At 36.6% G+C, this 23,709-nt stretch overlaps 1 long non-coding RNA gene across 1 annotated transcript in view; it reads left to right on the forward strand.

The window, feature by feature from the left end:
- LOC124895895 overlaps nucleotides 1-5,609 on the forward strand; it is a 10,940-nt gene extending 5,331 nt beyond the window's left edge. Inside the window, exon 2 of the long non-coding RNA XR_007052023.1 lies at nucleotides 4,788-5,609. This is a non-coding gene — a long non-coding RNA (uncharacterized LOC124895895). The remainder of the gene's footprint in view (nucleotides 1-4,787) is intronic.
- Nucleotides 5,610-23,709: the final 18,100 nt, after the last annotated feature.

Here is a 23,709-nt window from a genome sequence, read left to right on the forward strand (position 1 = left end):
TCTAATACCCTCTAAGGTGCGAAATTCAAAGCATATTAACATGTCAATCGTAAGAATTGAGCAAGGCCATTTGACACTGTTGAGGAAAAATTGTCGGATGTGAGCCTTTAAATTTGATCACCTTGCAAGCTAATTCATGATGAGATAAATGAAGACGAAGGTAAAGGAGATAAAGGTGCTCATATTAGTCAATGTTCAATCCAAGGAGATACGCGTGACACTGTCGGACTATATTGAAACTCTGGTGAGCAATTTCTCACCGACGAAAAGGATAAAACTCAATGTCAATCAATAGATGGGGAGGATATAAATGCAATTATGCCAATATCCCTAATTGTTGATGTTCAAAACATTTTGAATTTGGAAATTAGGTTTTTCAGTCCAAAATCATCGAACAAAAGTCAAAACAAAATTTTGTCAAGTGTTGGAACCTTGAAGTTTTGATGAATGACAATATGAATGAAACAAGTTGATATGAGTTAATTCAATGCAACTGAAAACTTCAATTTACTGATCACATGGGGAATAGAACAAGTTGAATTTGATTCAAACACTTGATGATAAGGGAAAACAAGTTTAGTTGAAAAAGGAGTCTTACGTAAAGAAGGAGTTTCACTTCTGAGTATATCTTGAAGAGTCTTATGTGTGGGAGGAGAAAGATTCTGATAAATTAATATGTGCTGATTTAAAGAATTGGAATTTGACTACAACACCAAGGAGACAAGCGTTGGAATTGAAGAAGGAGTCCCACTTGAAGTAGAACTCTATGCAATGAGAGTTTTGATTAGAGGAGTTTGAAATAAAGAATGACTCTTTGGAGAGCTGTGCTTAAATAGAAGATGCAGCAGTCAGAATAATTCACGTACTTAAAAAGCAGAAAAGTACAATCGACAGATTGAATTTACGAAGTGCTACTCAATCATTGAAGAAACACGTTGAAGAACCTCGTCCTCAGTACAGAACCCAGCTACGAGTTTTAGCGTTGATTTTTAGAGTTGTTCATTGTGTTTGAATTATTGATGTAATATTAGTTTCAGTGTGTTATAAACTGAACTAGGAGCTAGTCTTCGAGTTGGAAAAACTCAGAGACTTTGGGAACGCATACCTTGGGAGGTGTGTGTGTAGTTAGGAATTAGAGTTTATAATTCCTAGTTGTTGAGTTATAGGGATTAGAGTTTATAATTCTTATTTGTTGGTTACAAGAGTTTTGTAATCAGTCGTTGTTGAGGCTCAGAGTTATTTACTGAAGTTGGGGTTAAATCCTGTAGAGGTGCAGGTCATGGTTTTTTTACACCTTTTGAGCCGGGTGTTTTCCACGTAAAAATCCATTGTGTTCTTTACTTTTTGTTTTACTGCTTTCGTGGAACACGTCAAGCAACCCGTTCCATCAATAGGCAACAGTTAGGCGAAAATAAAATAATCAGTAGGGCACGAATTCTTAACAAGTGGTATCAGACCGAGGTTATCTTAAAAAGGGCTAGCACCTAAGACAAAGATCAATATGATGAATTTCGCACCACCTACCGATCACAGTGAAGGTCAATCTACTATTAGACCTCCACTCTTTGATGGTTCTCACTTCATTTGGTGGAAAGCTAGGATGGAAACATTTATTCAAGGCGAAGACTACGAGTTATGGGATAGGATCACTGATGGTCCTACTATTTCAATGAAGTTAGAAGATGGGAAACAGGTCAAGAAAGTAAGAAGTGAATTCACTCCTGATGATTTATTGACATTAAAGAAAAATGCTAAGGCCAAAAACATTTTGGTCTGTGGATTAGGACCTGCTGAATACAACAGGGTATCAATATGCACCACTGCTAAGCAAATTTGGGATGCTCTAGTAAATGCTCATGAAGGCACATCTCAAGTAAGAAAATTTAGAATTTCTCTTCTCTTCTCTTCACCGAGTATGAGGCATTTAAGATGAGGGAGGATGAAACCTTGCATGAGATGATGACAAGGCTTACTGCCTTAACAAATGTGCTGACCTTCTTAGGAAAAGTTATATCTAAAGAAGAATAAGTCGAGAAGGTACTGGGGGTATTACCAAAATCAAAGTGGAATGTTAAGGTGACTGTAATCAGGAAAGCAAATAAGGATCTTGCAGGCATGGCCCTGGATGAATTAGTGGGGAATTTAAGAACTTATGAAATGGAAATTGATGGAACTAAAATGGTAGCAGCTTGGGGATTTGACTTAGATGGTGATGAAGTTGATGAAGCAGCACTCATGGCTCTTGGAGATTCAGACTTGGAGGAAGAAGATGATGCTTCTGAGGTAAGTATACTTGAACTTAAAGAAAAGTTGCATTTGTTTTCTAAAACAAAACTTATTTCCTTGATGAGTGCACTAATTGATGACTTCCAAGAATCAACTTCTGATAGGGATGAGCTATTCAACAGTGTTGCAAGAATCAAATTTGATTTTATTGATTTAGAAGCTTGCAAGAACACTGTTGAACAAGAAAACTGCTCTCTCAAGAAACAGGTTGAGCAACTTGATTCTTCAAATGACGATCTTTAAGTCTGAAGTTCTAAAATTGACACTCTCTGAAAAAGGAAAAAACACCAAGTGTAAAGAACAAGAAAAAGTTGAACTTGAATTGGTCAAGTACAAAGAAGAGTGCAATAATGCAACAGAAATGGTGAATAAACCGAGTCAAGAAGTCTCTAAACTAAAACTTGACTTTGAGAGAGCAAACAGGTGGACAAATTCCTCAAGAATTGTTCATAAGTTGAGTGAAAGATATCACAGTGAAAAAGCTGGGTTGGGTTTTCATAAAAGTCTTGATGTTTATCAAGACTTGTGCTATATATGTGGAAACCTTGTCCAACCACTAAATGTCCAGTTGCTCCCAAAAGTAGATCCAGCAGTCTAAATCTGGCAAATAAACTATCTCAGACCAAGAAAAGGATAACTAAAATTAGTCAGAGAAACGGGTCACGTAACATGTTGTCTGCATGGGCTAGAAGAAATCTGATTCATCCATTTACTCATAAGAAAGGACCCAAGCTTGTCTGGGTGCCTAAAGTTAACCCCTAATTTGTTTTGCAGGTGAGAGTGAAAGGAGACAAGAAAAATTTGTGCATAAATAAAGCTTGCTCAAGGCATAAGACTAGAAAAAAATAAAGTTTCTTTCACTCACCACATTTAAAAGGGGAATGGATCATTTGAAAGATGACCAGATTTGTAGTGCTCGTGTAAGGGGGAAGCAAGGGATATTTTTTAAAAAAAAAAAATGAGAAAAGAGGATGACTGTGAAACTGATGAGCATGCACAGGAACATGTTGTACCACCTGGTTCAACTGTTGTACAGACTGAGGGCATATTGACAGGGGAACAACAAATAAAGAAATAGATGCATCAATAAAACCAAAGTTGCTGGTAATTTTGTTAGTAGTTCATAAAAATTGATGTTGTCAAAATAATCTTGAGAGATCTCATGGGAATCAATGGCTTGAGATTATGATATCCAAAGGAAAACAATTTCACTCTTGGGGGCTACAACTATTTGGGTTACTTAATTGACTGGAGAAACATCAAAGGCACTAAGTAGAGAGCATTTTGCAAGGAATAGGTTAGACTTGAGGATGATTAAAATTGCATGAACTCCCCTCAATGATTGACTAGAATAATCATTTTTCTTTTTAATCTTATTAGCTAAAAAGTTATTCTATTCAGTCTTGCACATTTAGTTTGTGTCCCAATTCCAGATTTTTGACTTTTCTAACCTATTTTTGTATTAGATTGTGTAGAAAAATAGGTACAAACAAGCAATTATGACCACAAAATTCTTCTTATCAGGTATGTTCTGCACTGACATAAGCATAGGCTGTCTAAGTTGAAACAGTTGAGCACACCTGTTTAATTCCACACACTTCATCCTCTCATTGTCTAATAAAACTAATGAATTGTTGGCCAAACTTTCTCTGATTCTCTCCAAATGGGTGTGCACAAGTGTGTTAATCCTATACCAGAAATTTCTTTTTCTTTCTCAACCAAAATATCAGTTGTGTACCATGGATTTGCCAAGCTTGATCATCAATCACATGCAACATATGTTTTTGAAGAATGAAAAGGGACATGCTTTCCCTTTTAGTTGCTAATTGGTAATTTTTTTTGGGCTTCTCAGTCCTAAATCAGGTTTGACTTATAGAAAAAAATAGATGTTCTTGAACAGATGAATCATGTTGCTCTACCTGTTTCAATAAGGAGGACTAAGACTCATTTGAGAAAAAAAAATTTCTGAACTAGAAGCTGCATAAGATAGCCATGAAGTGGAATAAGAGGTCTTTAAGGTTAGGATCATGACTTTGAAGCTGGACCTTGATTGATAGAGGGATGAAAATGTTGAAGTCATTCATCAATTGACACAGTTGATATCACCTGTTCCACCTTCCTCATCAACTCCTCACTATTTGTATCCTTAGCCATGTCCGACTTTTATATCGTATTTTTTTTAATGCTCAATTGTTTTGCTTTGTTCAGTACTAGCTTAGGTTTAATGTGGAACATGCTCTGTCAGTTAAATGGAATGGTTATCTTTGCTAAATTGACTCATATTTTTGCTCTCTTTAATACATTATTAGGTTGGCTAAAGTCTTTGTTTGATTGTTTTGGTGATAGCCCCAGTGGCCATGAATAGCATAACAAATCACTTTGGCTAATATATTATTGCATTGAAATGGTTTTTCGATGATGCCAAAAGGGGGAAGATAAGAGGGTTGTGTAATGTTTATAACCCATTGACTAACTTATTCATTATAGTGTTTATACTTTAGTGCCTACAGGTAAAGATATTTGGGTGCACAAAGACAAGAGGTTTGTCATCATCAAAACGGGAAATTTGTTGGAACCTTGAAGTTTGATGAATGACAATATGAATGAAATAAGTTGATATGAGTTAATTCAATGCAACTGGAAACTTCAATTTACTGATCACATGGGGAATAGAACAAGTTAAATTTGATTCAAACACTTGATGATAAGGGAAACAAGTTGAGTTGAAAAAGGAGTTTTATGTAAAGAAGGAGTTTCACTTCTGAGTATATCTTGAAGAGTCCTATGTGTGGGAGGAGAAAGATTCTGATAAATTAATATGTGCTGATTTAAAGAATTGGAATTTGACTAGAACACCAAGGAGACAAGAATTAGAATTGAAGAAGGAGTCTCACTTGAAGTAAAACTCTATGCAATGAGAGTTTTGATTAGAGGAGTTTGAAATAGAGAATGGCTCTTTAGAGAGCTGTGCTTAAATAGAAGATGCAGCAGTCAGAATAATTCACGCACTTAAAAAACAGAAAAGCACAATCGACAGGCTGACTTTACGAAGTGCTACTCAATCACTGAAGAAACACGTTGAAGAACCTGGTCCTCAGTATAGAATCCAGCTAAGAGTTTTAGCGTTGATTTTTAGAGTTGTTCATTGTGTTTGAACTATTGATGTAATATTAGTTTCAGTGTGTTAGAAACTGAACTAGAAGCTAGTCTTCAAATTGGGAACACTCAGAGACTTTGGGAACGCATACCTTGGGAGGTGTGTGTAGTTAGGAATTAGAGTTTGTAATTCCTAGTTGTTGAGTTATAGAGATTAGAGTTTACAATTCTTATTTGTTGGTTATAAGAGTTTTGTAATCAGTCGTTGTTGAGGCTCAGAGTTATTTACTGAAGTTGGGGTTAAATCCTGTAGAGGTGCAGGTCGTGTTTTTTTACACCTTTTGAGCCGGGTGTTTTCCACGTAAAAATCCATTGTGTTCTTTACTTTCTGTTTTACTGCTTCCGTGGAACACGTCAGTCAACCCGTTCCATCAATAGGCAATAGGCAACAGTTAGACGAAAATAAGATAATCAATAGGGCACGAACTCTTAACATCAAGTCAAAGCTCCAATTCTCAAGTCGAAGTATTACAACAAGATCATAGGAGTACTGTTATGCCAAAACACCATGGTACCTTTTAAATCAATGAATTCCAATTTCAATAATCCTACAGTTGCCGATTTGGGTATCATGATGTTCTGGGGGATGTGAATTCTATTGGTCAATGTTAAACATCTAGTTGTTATATGGGGAAGGTGAATTTCACAAAAGGTCCTTCAAATTATGCTCAAGGCTTGTGTAATTTGAAAACTAGGTTTTCAGTTGAAAGTGTCAATGTTAATTATTTTGATGAAGGAAATTCTGATTCTATAAACTTTGAGGGTGTTAGCAAGACACCAACAGATGTCAATTCAGGTGTCTACAAGTTCTTTGTCAATTCATTCTCAAAATGGTGGTAATGTGTTGAAAGCTAAAGATACAAACACTGGTAAAATAGTTTCTATTGAGAATATATCTCAAAAACAAGCTATTGATCATGGTCAAGGTGGTAGGAATAAGAATAAGCAAAAAATTACTGAGGAACTTCAAAAAACTATTCCTAAACCTTATGTGCCTAATAATAAATCAATGGAAGTTTCCAGCAAATTTGCTAAGTCTACTCCTGCAGATCCTAACTTTAATGAGCTACATGTGGTTAATGATTTTGATAAAGAAAAAGTTGAGGATCCTAACGTTGTCTGCAATAATCAGACTCATCAAAGAGATAAGGCTACAAAGATTCCTAATCCTCCTGATCCTTGGGTTGCTCATACTGTGGTCACTAAATTAAGAGCTCAAAAAGCTGTGAAGATGTCCACAATTGGATTACACCTCCAAAGATTACTACAAAACATGAGTTGCCAGCAGTGGTGTTCAGGCCTAAGGATCGAATGTGAAACTTGCTGAAAAATACAAGTATACTCTGATTGGTAAGCTTACTAACACTATGCCTAAAATGGAAATCATTAGAAAATAGTTTATTTTGCAAATTGAGCTTAGGGGTGGTGTTAAGTTGAGTCATTTTAATGTTAGACATCTTTCTATTGATTTGGTGAACGCGAATGATTATACTACCGTGTGGGCTAAAGGTAAGATGTCTATTGATAGGTAACTGATGAGGTTACAATTGTAGACACCTACTTTTAGATCTGCCGAAGACACCTCTTGTTCCTATATGGCTTATTCTACCCGAGTTACCGTGGCATGGTTATTATATGAAAGTATCGTCACCTCTTTTATCCCTTATACGAAAAGCTCTGTTCCTTGATTTAGCAACATATAAGAAGACTAGGGGTAGTGTTTCTTAGGTGAAAATCCAAGTTGATCTTACCATGTTTGGATGGGGTATGGTGAAGATGAGAATGGTGAAGACATGTGACAGCCTATACAATATGAGGGAGTCTTCAGTATTATACTTATTGAAAGCATCAAGGGCATTTAATCATGTCTTGTAATGTTAAGAGTAATGATAATGAGGCAAGAAGAAGCAAAAAAAATGAAAGAAGCTGAGAAAAATGTCAATATGCAGAAGCAACTTGATTTTAATAATACCACTGGTCCTAGAAATGAAGAGAGAAAATCAGCACCTGCAAGACAAAATGATCCAGACTCAGCAAACTGAAATTCAACAACCTCACGCACAAGATCAGCGGCAAGTATAAAGAAGAAGAGGTAAAAGAAATAATCAGCAACAACAACAATACAACCAAAATCGACAAGAGCAGTCTTTTCAACATCAAGTTTACAAACCTAGATCACCTTAGCAAAATACTACAGATACACAGAAAAATCAGCTACAACAACAAACAAGTTTATCTTCTCAACAACATGAAAATTATCCAAAAGATTATAATGTTGATTCTGGAGTCCGGAATCAACAACCCCATCCCCATGATGCTATTATTAGTTCCGTTAATCCCACAATCCCAACAAGATGAAAGTGTGTAGAATCTCAACAAATAAAATCAAAATATTGATAAAAATGGCAATAAGAAATGGTAACAATACTTAAGCCAAAATAATATGGTTGCTGATAATATCCCCAAAAATGGGATCATAGTTACCGACTCAATGATCCATCAACCCCACCCATTTAATTTAAATGTGCAAAGTGTGAAAAAGCTCAATTTTGAGCACAAAAGAGAAGTTGCTGCTGATAATTTTCCAAAAAGAAAATCATGTGTTGAATCAATGCTCCATTAACTCACTCTAATATTTTTAATGTTTTATCTAGTGATGAGGTTTATGGGGGTGAGACTGGTGTTCAGGAGAAAATTACTAACTTGCAGAAAGGGGTTACCAAAGTGAATGGATTAGAATTTAGAGCCCCTGTTGCCATTATGAAAAACCAACATATTGCGGATGTGAATTTTTCCACTGAAAATTTGACTAAATTGAGTGATACAGATCAGTGTACAGAGGTGTAAATTAATGGTACCAAGATGATGAAAGGGGTTCAGTCTGAAGGTTCAGAATTTGATCAAATTAATGAGTGGAGTGCAGATGATCCTAGTACTCCTATCAGTGTTTATTTAGAAGATGAACATGATCCAATGTAGGGTAATTCTATAGATTATAGGGTGGGTGATCTTTCTCATCCTTTAAGCAATAAGGCTACAGTTGATTTCAACAAGAAGAAACGAGATCAAATTAAAAAGGGACAAGATATGGGTGATAGCAATGATAAAAATCAACAGCAAGGTGGTAATAACAAGTTTGTTTTACTGGCTGAGCAAACAGGTTTACATATTGACCCTCTACAAGTTAATGATCAGAGAGTTGATAGTCCTAAATGTTGGAACCCGGGGGGTTGCACCATACCGTGAGGGATCAGGTCTCTCAAAATTAGTCACAGGCAAAAACACAGTAAATGAAACAGGAACACACTACAGTGCAGGAAATTTAAAGAACACAAAATTTAACGTGGAACCCCCTTGCTCAATGAAGGAAAACCATGACTTACTGTAATACCCTGCGATTTTCCTAGCTTAAACTCATCCCGAAAAATGTCAAAGATTAGCTCTTAGAATGAATGACATTTATTTTTTGTGGAATTCTTTAGATTTGAACTTTCCATGGCGTATAAAATTGAATAAGCTTTCCAACAATATAAGATTCGCTTAAATCCGATAACCGAGTAAGAAGTAATGGCTATTTTAAGTTCCAGTCGTAAATCACCGTCATTTGGACCCTTCGCGCGTCGCGGAGCAGTGTAAAATCCCAATTGTCATTTTCCAGTGGCCCTTCGCGATATTGGCGCGTCGCGGAGAGGGTCAATTTCCCATTGGTCCATTTCTAGAGGTCCAGTGCGATAATGGCGCGTCGCGCCATGTGCCAAAATGGCATTGCAAAGGGGCACCTCGATGACCCCACGTCGCAGAGTCTGCCTAGTTCCCAGTTGGCATTTTCCAGTGGCTTGGCGCGATTGTGGCGCGACGCCAAAAGTCAGAATTTTTGGGTCGTTTTCCAGTTTCGATTTAGAGTTTAATAGGGGCATTTTGGTCAATCCCCAGGGCCCCAAATCCGTCCAAAACACTTCATTAATCAAATGCTAAGTCACTTTATGCTTATTTCATTACTTTTCTCTTAAAAGTAAACGCTAGTTCATCAACTTATTCCCCAAGAAATCCAAAATTTCCCTATTAATCTTTCAAGGAAATTCAAGATTTAGAATTCTCAATACAAGAACGCGAAGAAGCCATCTCCAAAACATCAATAGGAATCCAGGTTCGAGTTCCTTATCAAAGATCGTTAAATTAAGGTATGTGGGGTTTGAACAAGGACAATCCGTTAGTCCTTGTGCCCAAAATTATGTTTTTCAATAAATTTCTTATGATTTGAAATTTGGGGTTTACACCCATAGTATCTTATTGATGATTTTGAGTATGATATGATTGAATTATAAAATCCCATGTGTATTTTGAGTTAAAGAATGCTCTTTTATGATTTTGAATACCATGAGCATGATTTGAAATATTGTTGACAACTTTTCAATTGAATTGAGCATGATATTGTGATTTAAAGTCATTATCTTGATATTATTGAAGCATGGACTACTATCCAAGATTGATTATTGTGATTTCAAGAAAGTTGATGCTATAAGCATCTTATGAGCAAGATTGTTTATAGTTTCAATACAGCTTTGATCTTTTGATCATTGGTTTAGCTTTGGAATCCACATTATATATCATTACAACAACAACAACAACAACAAACCCAGTGTATTTCCACACAGTGGGGTCTGGGGAGGGTAAAATGTACGCAGTCCATATCACTACCTTCGGAGAGGTAGCAAGGCTGTTTCCGATAGACCCCCGACTCAAGACAAAGAATAATAAGCAAATTCATAATACAGCATGAAATGAAATAATGCGTAAAGAACTGTGGCTAACATGTGAACAAGAAATCAAAGAAAATAAGCTGCCTTCGTTGGTTTTATGTTGTTTAAATGATATATATATATATATATATATATATATATATATCCTAGAGCTTTGCATTTTATTCCGATAGAGAAAACAAGTTGAATTTGCATGCCATGGTGCGATGACTAAATTTACAGCTAAACAGTAAAGATTGCTCTCGTCTTCGAACTTTAAGGTTTTTTAGAGAGAAACAGAATTCAGTTCACTTCATACGAGAATAATCCTTACATTAAAAGTAAAGAAAGATAAAAAAGAAAAAAGCAAGCATTAAAAGGTTTACCAAGAAAGCAAAGAACCTACCTGATCGAAGAAACCTCTTTTGGCTGTTTCTTCCCACAATCGAAGCATAGAAAGGGCAATACCACCGGACAATCCAGAGGCGACTAAATCTCCTATGAACAGATTTTCTGAAAACATTGTAAAATCTACAACTTTAATCCTCGTGCTCGGGTGTAATCTTCTGGTTTTAAGCTTTTGGAATCCCAAATTAACCCCTTTCTTACTGCAGAAGAGAGAATACATTATATATTATTACAATTTACAAAAACTCAGAACAGTTTTGTTCACAAACTTACTAAAGTTAGTGCATAAATGGTTTTTCATATAAATCCTTATGCTAGCTTTAAGAGTGAATTTCCAATGGTTTTCAGCATATAGATCTTAAAGGGAGTAGTATTTAGCACCGAGCGGGAAGTATGAGATTAGCGTGCCCTATCTTGCACAGAACTACGTAGCCAACGTATGTACAACTCAGATTATTTCCATTTATATGGATGACAGATTTAGCTTGTGATCAATCACATGGATTAGGTTATACTCCCTGGCAAGAGTATGACACCTCTCCCCAACGTGAGGTTTCCTTCTTAGGAGGTCAAGACGTTGGACTCCCTACTAGTAAAAGATATACAACTTTTTAGATAAAGTATTTTCCCTAAAGCTTTGAAAGAATCCCCTTGCAGAATAAGTTTTCAGATATGATTTGAGAACAAGAACAGTTATAGATTTTAGAACTAAGTGTAATGACTCACAAGATTCTTACTACATGCTTTACTATTCATGATTTATGATATTTAGATTTCAGATTTACTCAAGCTATGTGAGTCATTTACATTTAGCATGCATGATTTGATAAAATGTGATGATATTATTTACTTATTGTATGCACCCCTATATACTCAGTACATTCTTAAAGTACTAATTCACATATACGTCTATGTGCTACATTGTCTCATAATGTAGGTTCAGGTGCTCAGTCTCAGCATCGACAGTGATTTCCGAGCATCTCATCTATATCCTGCAGTTGGTGAGTCCTCATATTTTGGGGACTTAGCTATTCATGTTCTCAGTTTATTAATAGATATTTCAGTTTAGTCCAAGTCAGCTGGGGCCTGTCCCAGTGACTCTCTAGATTCAGTTAGTAGAGGCTTGTCGGACTACCAGATTCAGTCTTAGATCTTATTTGTCGTATTCAGACTTTTAGTATTTGTTTAATCCGATTGATGAGATTAGTAATTTCAGATATATTCAGATTATTCAGATAGTTTTTCGCATTTTATCATGATTTTATACTTATATTTCCCCATGTTGAGATTCAGATGTGTTAGAAGGTAGCCAGGGTTATCTCAGGACTACTTGTAGTTCGGAGCACCGTGTGGCGTCCGGGGAACTAGATTTTGAGGCGTTACAAACTTGATATCAAAGCCTAAGGTTTAGAGAGTCCTAGGAAGTCAGACAAGCCGCGTTACATAGAGTCTTGATCATCGGTGTGAAGTGCGCCACATCTATGAGCAAGAGGCTATGGAGCATTTTAGAAAAATCCTCTTTTCTTTCATAATCCATCGTGCTTGAAGCTGTCTCTATCTACTATTAACTCATGCTCTTTTATGACAGAATATGCCTCCTCGCAGAGCTAATGCCCGCAGAAATGATAACCAACTACCTCAGTCCGCAGATTCTTTGAATGAGAATGTGTCACATGTAGAGTTTCGAGCAGCTTTTTAGGCGCTAGCCCAAGCTGTGATAACTAATGTTCAAGGTAATCGTCAGGCTGAAGTCCCACCTCAGCAGGATGGGGATTTAGTTGCAGCCAGAATTTGAGACTTTATGAGAATGAACCCGCCAGAATTCTTTGGGTCGAAAGCAGGTGAGGACCCACAATTATATCTTGATGCGGTAAAGAAGACCACCCGAATTATGCATGTTTCTGAAGAAGAGAGTGTAGAATTAGCATCTTATAGGCTGAAGGATATTTCTTGTGACTGGTGGTGATGTGGAAGAAGAGTATAGGGGAGAATGCAGCCCCAATGACTTGGCAGATGTTTCAGGATGTGTTCCTTGACAGATTCTTCCCACTTGAGATGAGGAAAGCTAAGATAAAAAAGTTCATGAACCTGAGGCAGGGCTCTATGACAGTGAAGGAGTATTGCCTCAAGTTCAACCAGTTGTCTAAGTATGCCCCCGATCAGATGGCTGACCCTAGGTCAAGCATGAGTAAGTTTGTGATTGGTGTGTCTAGGATGGTAGTTAAGGAGTGTAGGACTGCTATGCTCAATAAATACATGGATCTTTCTAGATTGATGATGCATGCTCAGCAGATTGAGGCAGACAAGATGAAGTAAACAGAGAGTAAATAAAAGGGCTATAACAGGGCAGTTTGATCATGGTCAGAACAGGTCTGGAGGAGGAAATTGTTCGCAGTTTTAGAATCGTTCATCTATGCCTGCACCTTTTTCATCCAGTGCTCCTGCACCCAGAAACAAGCAAGAACAGTGGGGCAAGTCTTCTATGTCCAGATCTCAGAATAGTGTGTGGTAGACCTAGTTATCATCAGTGTGCTAGGTGTGGCAAGAGTCATCCTGGTGAGTGTCTAGCGGGACGAAAAGGTTGTTATGGGTGTGGCCAGTCAGGCCATGGGATCAAAGAGTGCCCGCATGCAAGACAGGGAAATAAGGATGTTCGTCCTCAGCCTCTGGCTAACAGTGCACCAGCTCCCCTAGGTCGCCCAGCTCCTCCTCAGGGCGCATCATCTAGTACTGCTGGCGGTTAGCGCTAGAATCGATTTTATGCTTTACCCTCATGCCAGGAGCAGGAAGATTCCCCAGATGTTGTTAATGGTATGCTTCGTGTCTTTCATTTTGATGTGTATGTGTTGTTAGACCCCGGGTTAAGTTTTTCTTATATGACCCCGTTAGTTGCTGTGAATTTTGAGATAAATTCTGAAAAGATTCCCGAGCCTTTCTTGGTTTCTACCCCAGTAGGTGAGTCAGTTGTTGCTAAGCAAATCTATAAAAAGTGTCCTATCATTGTCTTTCATAAAGTCATGCCCCACTCTTCTATGACTCATCTTACTTCTATAGACTTAGATCACTGCCCTTTGCTGCTTGAGGTTGTTAAGAGTCAAGAGGTTTCAAATTCTTGCATTGTTGGTTGGATAATCCAACATTTAGTGAAACTGTTTAAGCTTGCTGGACCAGACCCGTGGAAGATAGTCCTATGTGGAGGTTTTATATAAAAATGAAGGGAGTGTCTAACACTCTAAGTAGCTGTCAAAGATAGAGTATGGGGATATTTATGCTGCCATGAAGAGATTGAGGAGGTGAAAGTCACATAAGAGAAAATTATCAACAATAACAGAGATGAGATTAAAACCAAGTTAAATTGAATTAATGTTGAATATATCATGTATATCAAGTTGACACAGGCTATTTTGAAGCAAAAAAAATCAACTTCATTATTGTAAGGATAGAGATGCTAATTCCAAATACTTTTATGCTTTGATGAGGGGAAAAAGAAGAAGGCTCTGTATTCATAAACTTATTGATAATTAAGGTGAAAAAAACATAGCCGTGGCTGCTTGTGCATACTTTCAAGGTATCTTTGTCGGTGAATAAAAACTTATTAAGTAGGAGGTGATTCAATGTATACCTAGTATGGCTAGTGACATCCAATATTAGCAACTTCAAAAAGTGCCTACTATTGATGAATTAAAGCAAGTTGTGTTTTTTCTATGAGTGCAACATTTGCTGCTAGTCCTGATGGTGTAACTGGTTGGTTTTTTCAAGCTTATTGGGATTTTATTTGTAGTGATCTTCTAGAAGTGGTTTAGCACTTCTTTCGTGGTCATGAAATACCTAAGTACTTTTCACATACACATTTGGTTCTACTCCCAAAAGTAGACCATTCTAATAAGCTCTACGATTTCACATAAATATATCTTAGTAACTTCATAAATAAGATCATTTCTAAATTGATTTGTGTCAGACTTGCTCCAATTCTTCCTCAACTTATTTTTTATAATCAATCTATGTTTGTGTAATGATCCTTCAGGTCATTATTTATATTTTTGATTATTTCACCGTTACAACTTTTCTATAGTTGCCTTAGGTCTTTTATGACTTGTAGGGACTGACAGTTTGATTACCAAATAATTTGTTTAGGTTTTAGAGCCAATTCCCTATTTTAAAGTCTTCACTGGTTTCAAGTGACCACTGAGCAAAAACTTTAGTCAAACAACCTCATATTTCAATTGTGACTATTCCAGCAGCTCCAGAACATCGATTTTAGGCTAGGTGGACCTTTGGTTTGGGTCCTGAGGCACCCGACCTCATTTTGATCTATTGATCGAAAAGTTAAGAAAATGGAATATGGGTGTGAGACCCATTTTTTGTCAAAACAACATTGGATGAAAATCTCGACTGTGCCATTGAGTTTAGAATGTCAAATTTGATAGGGTATAATAGTACGTTCGCATATACAAGATTTTGAATGAATCTCGATGGGTTGGCGGAGACTTGGAAAATTCCAACTCTCAGTTGTTCTGGAGCACCCCGATCGCATGCCATGGATTGTGAATAGCGATTTGGAAGCACCCAGCAAATGCTGCAAAAGCAATATAATGTGTCGCGATAGTGACTCACCTAGCAGCCAATAGATACCGCGATTGCAAAGGTCGGGTCGTGATAGCGACTCCCGAACACCTGGAAAGGGTATAAATATCACCCTTTTAGCCCATTTTTGCCCATTCTTCACATATTTCCAAGTGCGTTAAACTCTAAGTATTGAGAGAGCTTAGAATTAGAGTTTTTTTGGTTATTTGGAGAGCTTGGATAACGATTTTTTTGTGATCCCCCTTCAAAATTGTGGTAAGATTTCTTCATGTTCGTGGTTGATTTTCCCTTTTTCTCTAAAATTCCTAAAGCTTGGTGACTTGATTTTAGCACTAGTGTAGCTCGAATTCATCCATTTTAAGGGTAAATACTCCTTCAGCATAAGGGAATGTTGGGTTGGCTTCAGAAATACGATTTTCATAAATGAGACCCACATGAGATTTTTGAGTAATTTTGGATTCGAAGCACAATAGTGAAGTATTGGTATCATTATTCTTGTTGTGATGAGTAAATTGTGATTTTTATAGCGTGGTATCTTACGGAAGCTTCTCGAAAGGGAAAATTAATGATTTAGCGGATTCTTTGAATTTTTCTCGGTGTTCAGGTAGGCTAGGTTTACCCTATATATAGGTTGGGCTAATTCATAGTATATTTATGATAGAATGTTGGATTTTGGATGGGTTTCGGTATTGGTTTGATAAATTGAAATGCTTGGGTTAGTTGGACCGTATAGGCTACTCCAGAATTGTAATTTAGGCATATTTGACCTAGTTGCTCAAGTTTTAGTTGAAATTCCTATCTTAGGGTTAACTAAGAATTTTAAAATCTAAAAGTGAATTTAGATACCTTAGTCTAGTTTGGGGGTAGAATTTGCCTTAAATTGTATTTAGGGGATTTAGAAGTGGACTCTTTGACTCACCTTAGGTTAAGATTCGTGTTAATATTTGTAACATTTTATACGCTTATTATATATATGAAAAATGCTTACTAAGGTAATGTTGAGAAGATTTGGTACTCGATAGTTATGATGGGTTGATATTGAGAGTTGATGCTTATTAGTTATGATATTAATTATATATACCCGGTTCAAGTTTGGAAAATGATTATGATATTGGTTATATATACCGGTTTGAGTCCGGAAGATGATTATGCCATTGATGATATATTTATAGATTCAAGTTCAACCACTGAATATATTACTGATTCGAGTTTGGACATAAAGGTTTTTTCACCCCAGCCAGCGATGCCTAAGGATGTGAGTATGGTAGGTTCGATGATGATTAAGGCTATTTATTATTGTACTAGACCTACATCTCCGATTGAGGTTCGTAGCTTTATTGGCTTGGCTGGTTATTAGATTTTTAATAGATGGTTTTGGTACTATTTCAACTCCTATGACCTAATTGACTCAGAATAAGGTTCCTTTTTATTGGTTCGAGGAGTGAGTCGAGCTTTGGAAAGCTCAAGTAGGTTCTTACTTCAGCTCCTCTTTTAGCTCTTTCTATTGAAGGTGAGTGATTCACCTTGTATTGTGATGCTTCTAGCATTGGTTTGGGTTGTGCATTGATGTATCAAGGTCATGTTATTACCTATGCTTCGAGGCAACATAGGATGTATGAGAGCAACTACTCCACTCATGACTTGGAGTTGGCGGTGGTAGTTTAGATTTGGAGGCATTATCTCTGTGATGTGAATTGTGAGATTTTCACAGATCATCACAGTCTTCAGCATCTTATGACCCGAAGAGAGTTTAATGCTAGGCAACGTAGATAGATGGAGTTGCTTAAGGACTATGATATCTCTATTTTATATCATCCAGGAAAGAGAAATATGGTAGCTAACGCCTTAAGTTAGAAGGTAGTGAGTATGTGTAACTTGCCTTATATTTTAGTTTCTCGGAGGCTATTGGCGTGGGACATTCAATCCTTAGCCAACTTGATAGTTAGGCTTGATATTTTAGACTCTAGGAGGATGCTTTCTAGTGTTGAGGCTTGGTCCTCACTATTTGAGCAGATTCGGGATCCTTAGTTTGAGGGTAATAAACTTTGTATCCTTCGAGATAAGGTGTTGAGTGGTTAGTCCAAGAGGGCTACCATAGATTTTGAGGGCATCTTGAGATTTAATAGCCATATTTGTGTTCCAAGGATCGATGCTTGATTCAGTTGATTTTGCATGAGGCTAATTGCTCCAGGTATTCTATTTATTCGGGTACAACTAAGATGTATAGTGATTTGAGACAACATTATTAGTGGAGTGGCATGAAGATAGATGTGTCAGACTTTGTAGCTCATTGCCTATGCTGTCAACGGTGAAGGCCGAGCATCAACGACCTGGTGGATTGATTCATAGGTTGTTCGTTCTCGAGTGGAAATAGGAGCGGATCACCATACACTTTGTTATTGGTTTGCCTCACACTTTCCATGGTTTTGATGGTATTTGGGTTATTGTGCATCAATTAACTAAGTTGACTCATTTCATTCCTATTCAGATGTCTTTTAGTGCTTAGAGGTTAGCTCATACCTATGTGCATGAGAGAGTGTATTTGCATGGTGTGCCTATATCTATCATTTTAGACTGAGTTTTTGAGTTGACTTCTAGCTTTTGGAGAGATTTTCAGGAGGAGTTGGGTACTCAGGTGGATCTTAATGCAACCTTCCATCCTCAGATCGATGGCCAGTTGAAGCAGACTATTTAGGTTCTCGAGGATATACTTTGATCCTGTGTTATAGATTTAGGAGAGTAGTACTTAGCCTTGGCAGAATTTGTGAATGATAATTACAGTTATCATTCGAATATCGAGATGGCGCTATTTCAGGCTTTGTATAGTAGGCAATGTGGTTCCTCGATTAGATGGTTTGAGATGTTAAAGGTTAGAACACGTTGTACTAACCTGCTTTGTGAGCCCTTAGATAGAGTCAGGTTTATTCAAGATAGGTTGAGAGTAGCTCAGAGTAGGCAGAAGGGCTATGTAGACCGAAGGACTCATGCCTTGAGATTTGGAGTTGGTGATTCAGTATTTATCTGTGTGTCACCCATGAATGGTGTGATGAGGTTCAGGAGAAAAGGCAAGCTCAAACTAGATATATTAGACCATTCGAGATTCTTTGCATAGTTGGTGAGGTGGCTTATAAGTTAGCCATACCATCAGATTTTGCTGCTGTCCATCCGGTTTCCATATTTCTATATTGCGATGATACATTCTTGATCTGTCTTATATGCTTAGATGTGATTTAGTTCAGTTGGATGAGCAGTTGACTTTCGTGGAGGAGCCTATGCTCATTTTGGCTAGTGATGTCAAATGGTTGCACACTATGGAGATTCATGTAGTTAAGATTCTATGGAGGCACCATCCAGTAGAGGAGGCTACTTAGAAGATCGAGAGTAAGATGAAGACCCAGTATCCTCACCTATTTGAGGCTTCAGGTATATCCTAATCCTTGACTTTTGTGGATGAAAGTCCTTTTAGTAGTGGATATTGTAATGACCTTTTAGGTCTTTTTAGATATTTATTCTTATTTTTGCCATTAGAGCTATTTTATAGCTGGCCCAGGTTATTTATGACTTGCTGAGACTAATAGTTCGTTTGATTTTTAGAGTCAATTCTCTATTTTGAAGTCTTTACTAGTTCTAAATGGATATCGAGCAAAAACTTTAGTCAAACTACCTCATATTCTAATTCCGACTATTCCATCATCTCCAAAACTTCAATTTTAGGCTAGATAGACCTTTATTTCGGGTCTCAAGGCACCTGGGCTCATTTTGACTTATTAGTCAGATATAGGTAAGAAAATGAAATATAGGTGTGACACTTACTTTTTTGTCGAAACGACCTCATACGAAAATTTTGACTATGCCATTGAGTCCGGAATATCAAATTTGATAGGATAGCATCACCCATTTGCATATACAGAATTTCGAATAAATCCCGAGGGGTTGGTAGTGAATTGGAAAATTCCTAAGTCTTAGTTGTTCTGGTGCACTCGCGATTGTGGGCCATGGATCGCGAATAGTGATCTAGTAGCACCCAGCAAGTGCCGCAATTATGATATTGTGTCGTGATAGCAACTCACCTGGCAACCACTAGATGCTGCGATCGTGAGGGTCGAGTCGTGATATCGACCCCCGAACACTTAGAAGGGTATAAATATTACACTTTTAGTCCATTTTGCCTATTCTTTATCTATTTCCAAGAGAGTTAAACCCTAAGTATTGAGACAACTTAGATTATGAGCTTGTGGGTGATTTGGGGAGCTTAGACAATGATTATTTCGTGATTCTCCTTCAAAATTGTGGTTATATTTCACGTTCGTTGTTGATTTCCCCTTTTCTTCTCTAAAAAACCTAAAGATTTGTGAATTGATTTTAGCACCAATGTAGCTCTCACCCATTTTTGAGGGTAAGTACTCCTTGAACATAAGAAAATACTGGATTGGCTTCGAAAATGCAATTTTCGTAAATATGACCCACATGAAATTTTTGAGTAATTTTGGACCCAAAGCACAATAGTGCAATATAGGTATCATTATTCTCATTGTGACGAGTATATTGTGATTTTGATAGCGTGACACCTTGCGAAAGCTTCTTAGAAGGGAAAATAAGTGATGTAGCAAATTCTTTGGGCTTTCTTCAGCGTCCAGGTAGGTTAGGTTTATCCTATATATATAGATTGAGCTAATTCATAGTACATTTATGATATAATGTTGGATTCAGGATGGGTTTAGGTATACGTGATATAAGTTAAAATGCTTGGGTTAGTTGGACAGTTTAGGCTACTCGAGAATTGTAATTTTGGCATATTTGACCTAGTTGCTCATGTTTTAGGTAAAATTCCTATCTTAGGGTTAATTAAGTATTTTTTAACATCTAAAAGTGAATTGAAATACCTTAGTCTAGCTTGGGGGTAAAATTTATCTTAAATTGTATTTTGGGGGTTTAGAAGTGGACTCTTTGACCCACCTTAGGCCAAGATTCATATTAATCCTTGCAACCTTTATTGCACTTGTTATATATCTTGAAAATGCTTTCTAAGGTAGTGTTGAGAAGATTTAGAACCCGATGGTTAGGATGAGTTGATATTGAGAGTTGATGCTTATTAGTTATGCTATTGATTATGTTATTTTGATTATATATACCTGGTTCGAGTCCGAAAGATGATTATGCTATTGATTATATTGACCCGGTTTGAGGCTAGAAGATGATTATGATATTGATTTTATATATCCGGTTTAAGCTCAAAAGATGATTATGACAGATGATATACTTACCAGTTTAAGTTCGACCATTGACTATATGTACCGATTCATATCCGGATACACATTATGATATGATTATATATATATATGATACCGGTTCAAGTTCAAATATTGGGGTGTGTAGTTGATAATGTGGATACCAGTTCAAGTCCAGAATTGGAGAATGGACATAGTGTCTTATGTCATTGATAGATTCTAGTTGTAACATGAGAGTTGGTAAATGATGGTGGTTCGGGTTATACTTTTCTTAATTGTACCCTCCAAGCTTATGGGGACCTGCGGTGGGTTATTTACTTTTCCATACTTTTTGGCTTATAGGGGTAAATTTTGTAGTTATGATCGTATGTGTTTGATTCATTATGTTATGTTATTATTCCGTTTATTTACTTATTTCTGCACAGTAATATTGGAGTTGTTCAGGTTCACCTCTTTATCTTAACCTAGTTATGTTATCTTGCACTTTATCATATTTAAATCATGATTTAGCTCAGTTGATCGGTGATGCCTATTGAGTATCCATGATTTTGGTACTCATACTACACTTCTATACTTTTTTGGTGCAGATCTGAGTACTATTTGTCGTCGTTGATTCGTTGATCGTGCTGTGTAGGATTTCGGAGATAGGGTGAGCTCTTGAAGTCGTAGTTTCCCATTTCCTTCTATCTTCTTCATGTCTAGTCTTTTGTTTTCAGACAATTGAATCTTTTAGAACTTGAGTTGTATTTATAGTAGCTCTTGTACTGGCTCTACCAAATTATGGGATGGCTATCTGCATTGTTAGTACCTTTTGTCTATCTCTTTTATGTTGCTTATTTATAAGTTGCAATTGCCTATTTTTCTCCTTTTTTGGGCATTTTCCACTAAGTTAGCCCATTGCAAATAGATTCGAGCTACTATTTGGCTTACCTACTAGCAGGATTTGGTAGGTGCCATCATGATTTGTAAATTGGGTTGTGACAGTTTGTCAAGGATAGAAGTATCTCATAAAACATTATGCTTGCTCAAGAAATCATCTATCAAATCAAAAAAATAAAGAAAGGTAATAATGTGGTTATTAAATTAGACATGAACAAGGTCTATGATAGGTTTTCTTGGTCATATACATGCTTGGTTTTGAGAAGAATGGGCTTTGGTAAAAGATTTATTGACATGACATTATATGAAGGATAATGTTTAATAACTGGTATTCAATTATTGTCAATGGGTCAAGGCATGGGTTTTTCATTCTACAAGAGGGGTCTAATAGGGCGATCCACTCTCTCCATCTCTCTTTATTGTTGATGTTGAGGTTTTATCTAGATTGATGAAAAATTTGCATAACCACTTTCTTTATTAACAGTTTTCAGATAGAAATTAAAGGTCCTCAGGTGAACCATTTGAGCTTTGTAGATGACGTCATTATATTCACATCCACTTGCAAATGTTCTTTACAACTTATTATCAAGACTTTGCAAGTATATGAGAGGACTTTTAGATAATTTTATTTGTAAAGACTAGTCACTTTATGATTCCTTCGAAAGAACCTCTTGAAGTTGTTAATAGGATCAAGTGCATCATTGGTTTCAACCGCAACGAGAGTTCTATTACTTATCTTGGATGTCCACTATACATTGATGGGTCTAAGAATTATTTACTTTACTGGTGTAATGGATAAAGGTTATGTCAAAGATCAAAGGGTGGCAAGCTAAAATGTTGAGTCATGGAGGCAGAGTAATCCTTGTAAAGTCAGTCCTATAGTCTTCTCCTATTCACTTGCTCTCTGCTATTACACTTCTACTACTCTTAGGTGAATTACGAGTCAAATTGCTAATTTCTTTTGGGGTGGCAGAAAAAGAAGAAGAAATATCACTAGGCTTCTTGGGACACTTAGCTATCCTTATGAAGAAAGAGGTATTGGCGTTATGCAATAACATGATATTTGTATAGCTCTCACTAAAAAATGGTGGATTTTCAGATACAAGAGACCATTATGGGGTGGTTTTCTCAAAGCTAAATATTGTCAAAGAGTCAACCCAGTCATCAAGAAGTTGCATACTAGTAATTATCTTAACTAGAAGCAAATGATGAAGAATAAGAGTACTGTTGAAACTCACATTCAATGGTCTTTAAATTCTAGAAGTTATTCTTTTAGTGGGATACTTTGCTTGGAGTGGGATCGCTTGATTATCACAATGAATTTCTTCCAAGGTAGAATAATATGTCAGTTTCTTAGGTGTTAAACAATGGAATTTGGGATGAAAAGTTAGTGAGACAACATGCACCTCAATTCTTGGTTCACAAAATACTCATTACTTCTTTCAATTATCATGAGGGTGTTCCCGTTTGGGCTATTAGATACTTAATACTAGTGGAAATTTCACTTGTTCTTCTGCTTGGGAGCTAGTTAGGAAGAAAAATAATATGAGTATGTCTGATACTCTCATTTGGCATAATAAGTACCTTTTCAATATTTTTTTCTTTTGTGGAGAGCTCTTAGAGGGAAGCCTCCAACCAATGGAAAAAATATTTTATTTGGGGTATGATCTAACGACTTGTTCATGTTGTTATAGGCATGAGTTTGATACTATTGACCACATCTTTGTTTCTAAGAACTCAACTAAACATGTATGGAAATATTTTTTTTGATTGGTTTGGAATTGAGCGTACTGTTAAACCTTTAAAAAACTTTCTTATGAAGTGGCAGACTGTAAAACCCAACAATGAAGTTGAAAAGTTCATGCTTCAGACTATTATAATTTTTATTTTATAGAATTTATGAAAAAACAAGTGTGCGAGTAAGTATCGGGCAAACCTTCTAGTGCTACAAGAGTGAGATTCTATCATTAAAGAATTGAGCATGCTTTCGTTCATTGTTTATCCTTATATTCAATGGCCTAATAGATGGAAAGAGATAGTATTGATGGTGGAATAATGACAACATGAAATGAAGGTGATACAAGTTAAATGGATCAAGCCTCCTTCTACTTTAGTGAGGCTTAGTACGGACAACAATTCTATAGATGATCCAGAAAAGATAGTAGCTGGAGGCATCATTAGAGATCACACAACTAATTTAATTTATGCATTTGTTACACCTCTTGAAACTGGTTCTAACAATTAGGCTAAAATGTAAATGGTTACATTTAGTATTACTTGTTGTATTCATCATGATTATAGTAGGGTTATTCTTGAGGTCGATTTTGAGTTACTAGTTAAGTAGATAAAGTAGGTTATTATTACCTTCTTAAAATCTTATTCATTACATCACAGAGCTTCATGAGTTTATCATATTACTTAATTATTTT

The sequence above is a fragment of the Capsicum annuum genome, chromosome 2 (assembly GCF_002878395.1).
Source record: "Capsicum annuum cultivar UCD-10X-F1 chromosome 2, UCD10Xv1.1, whole genome shotgun sequence".
NCBI lineage: Eukaryota > Viridiplantae > Streptophyta > Magnoliopsida > Solanales > Solanaceae > Capsicum > Capsicum annuum.